The sequence below is a fragment of the Atta cephalotes genome (assembly GCF_000143395.1).
Source record: "Atta cephalotes unplaced genomic scaffold scaffold00014, whole genome shotgun sequence".
Lineage (NCBI taxonomy): Eukaryota > Metazoa > Arthropoda > Insecta > Hymenoptera > Formicidae > Atta > Atta cephalotes.
In genome coordinates, this window is record NW_012130078.1 from 2253053 (window position 1) to 2255974 (window position 2922).

Below are 2922 nucleotides of genomic sequence, written 5' to 3' on the forward strand. Positions count from 1 at the left end.
AAGAGAATGGGTATACCATTGTGTATACATTTTGACACAAATTTTATTATCATTTGTATCTGCATCGGATGGATATTACCGCGTATCTGTTAAGTGGAATTTTAATCTGTGCAGTGATGATCTTAGTATTCTTACGCCTTCTTTAGAAAGATTACAAAAATTAAGATGCCATGGAGTTGGGTAAGATGAATTTTACAGAATGAAAGAAAATTCTTACATATGTCATATTTACATAGAGTCTTTAAAAATGTTTCAGAAAGGATTTCTCGTATACGAAGCTTAAAGAAAAATGTGCCAACAAGCCTTGAAGTTATATACCGCGCGAGAATGAATCCGAGTATTGTGTTTATTACATCGATATTTATAACAAATGGAACTATATCTTCGCAAGAAGTAGTAGAGACTAAATCTGATAAATTTGTAATGACAGTTTTCGAGTATACGAATCTTTGAGACATTTAATTTCTTCATTCCAAAATCCAATGAATCCATATACTTTGGAAAATGCTTGACATTTTCGGAATATGATATATATTAATTAATCATATATGAATTGGATATATATATATATTTTTTATAAGGAAAATATCGATATTTTAGTATTTGATTTAAATACATTTATATATAGAGAGAATTTATTTTCTAGACAAGTCCAAATTATTATTTTGCGCTTTGGAAAACATGATAAATGAAGTAGCGATAGGTGAGGAAATAATTACTACTTTATTGCAAGGTGAATCGCGATCCGACCATGGAATGAATTGCAGGTATACAAAGCGATCTCAAAAAGCGACGAAGATTTGACCTGTTCCATGACAATGACGAATTTGCATCGAGCTATATTGCGAGTTGCTAAAGGCAAGAAGCTCGAGATTATGATGAAGATACTGAAGACGGAGGAGAATAATTATACCAAAGAATTTTTAGAATTTTGATTAGTAAATGGAGTCAACTACGTTCAGTAACTTTAGTTAGATAAATATCAGAAATCTTAGAAAGGTATTAAATTGTAAAAGCGTAAAAATACTACTTTTCAGATTATATATGGTATAATTGTAGCTCCGACTGGAATGCTACTCGAGCTAGTGAATTTTGGCCCGCTGGACAAGTACCTGTGCAGCAATAGTAAATCTGTATTAACGGTTGATATGGTAGAAGCCACCGTCTGTCTGGCAACAGTTCTATGGCATTTAGTAAATTTCTCTAAATATTTGTGTTATATCCTAATGTTAATATCTTAAACATGCAAGAATATGTAGGAGGAGAATCATGGAAATATAATTCATGGAAATATAAGAACGGAACGTTCTCATACATTCACACACAGATAACAACTTCATTGTCAAGTTGGGTGATCCTGGTCTCTTCACTTATACTGAGGACGAGTAAGTAAAGAAATAAAAATCTTTTTAATTATATTCTTTGTTTTCTTTTCAACTGTAATATAAGGATTCGCGATTTTTCGTTATTTTGTGCAGCATATATTGGATATCACCAGAATGTTACTTGGATTTTGCAAAATATAGTCTTCAAGCGGATATATGAGCACTGGTGACGATTATTTGGGAGATATTTTCCAGAGGGGCTTCTCCACCCAAATATCACAAAACTCATACTGTTAAAATGGTATATTACAAATAAAAATTTCATTACGTTATTTTTTTTACGCTGATGGAATTATTTTATTAGAAACTCTGATGATTAAATGATATTGTCTTGCAGTATTATAAATGTGGAAACCGATTGCCTCCTCCTAAAGATTGTCCAAACGAAATCTATAAATTATATGTTGGAATGCTGGGGCAAAAATAATTCCATAGCAAGGAAACAACCTCAGGCTATTATGCGAGATATCAATCAGATTCTCTATGAAGTATATAATGTTCGTACTCATACTTACGTTACTATATGCCCCAAGTTTTTCCGAGTTGCCGAAACAATGACGAGAATGGCAGTATTTATACAGAAGAAAGCAAATCAAATAGTGAATTGCAAACGAGTTTGGTCACTGATTACCCTATTATTATTTGGAACGATCATAGTGAGTCGAATTAAATCCTTTTAATAATAAAAGTAAATGATATTCTTGATTAATTGATGCTATTTACGAAATAAAAATATGATCAAATTATCTTTAAACATTAGAATAATTATGATCTTAATGATTTCTTTATTATAATATAAGTATATATTCTTTTACAAATAATAATATTTAATTGTGATAAGTGATATGAGAGTTAAGAATTAAATTAGTTTCTTTAAAAGGAGAACAATTAGTCAGCTATCTGAATCAAGACAGCAACATAGATGAATTGTCGTTTTATTTGCGTTCACTAAACAGCGAGTTGTACAAGATGTCATTTGCGGATAATGATAATGACTGTGGTCCGAGTTGCGAAGATAGCTCAGGCAAAACTAATAAAAGTAAAACCAATGACAAGGCTTGCAAGTAAAGATAGCTCTCAATGGCAGCGTACTTACGAGATAAATGAAAATTTGAATGTTACCTTGCAAAGACGTATAGGCGAAGGCTTTTGATGAAGTATATCTGAGTCAGAAGACGCAATGGTAAGGAAGTTGATTCGGAGCAGGATGTAGCTGTCAAAAAACTCAAGACACAGGAGGATTCCGAAAATGTGATTGACTTCGAAAGAGAAATTAAAATCATGGAGGTAAGTCATTGTTTTAAGAATCAAGTGTTGTTTTTTCAGGAATTGTGTGTTTAACTTTCTGTAAATTATATTCATTGTTCTCTTTTTAAATTTATTTTTAGAGACTCAATCATCCAAACATTGTAAAAATTTTGTGCTCAGTGGACCGAATTCTGATGATGAAATTTATTCAATATGGTTCGTTATTGAGTTATCTAAGGTCGCATCGGCACAGCCTTGCATATAAAACACTTAGGCTTCGCTCTGAACA

The 2922-nt window shown here is 31.8% G+C and overlaps 1 pseudogene; it reads left to right on the top strand.

Annotated features, from left to right (window-relative positions):
* The first annotated feature begins 6 nt into the window (after positions 1-6).
* LOC105617859 overlaps positions 7-2922 on the top strand; it is a 3625-nt pseudogene continuing 709 nt past the window's right edge.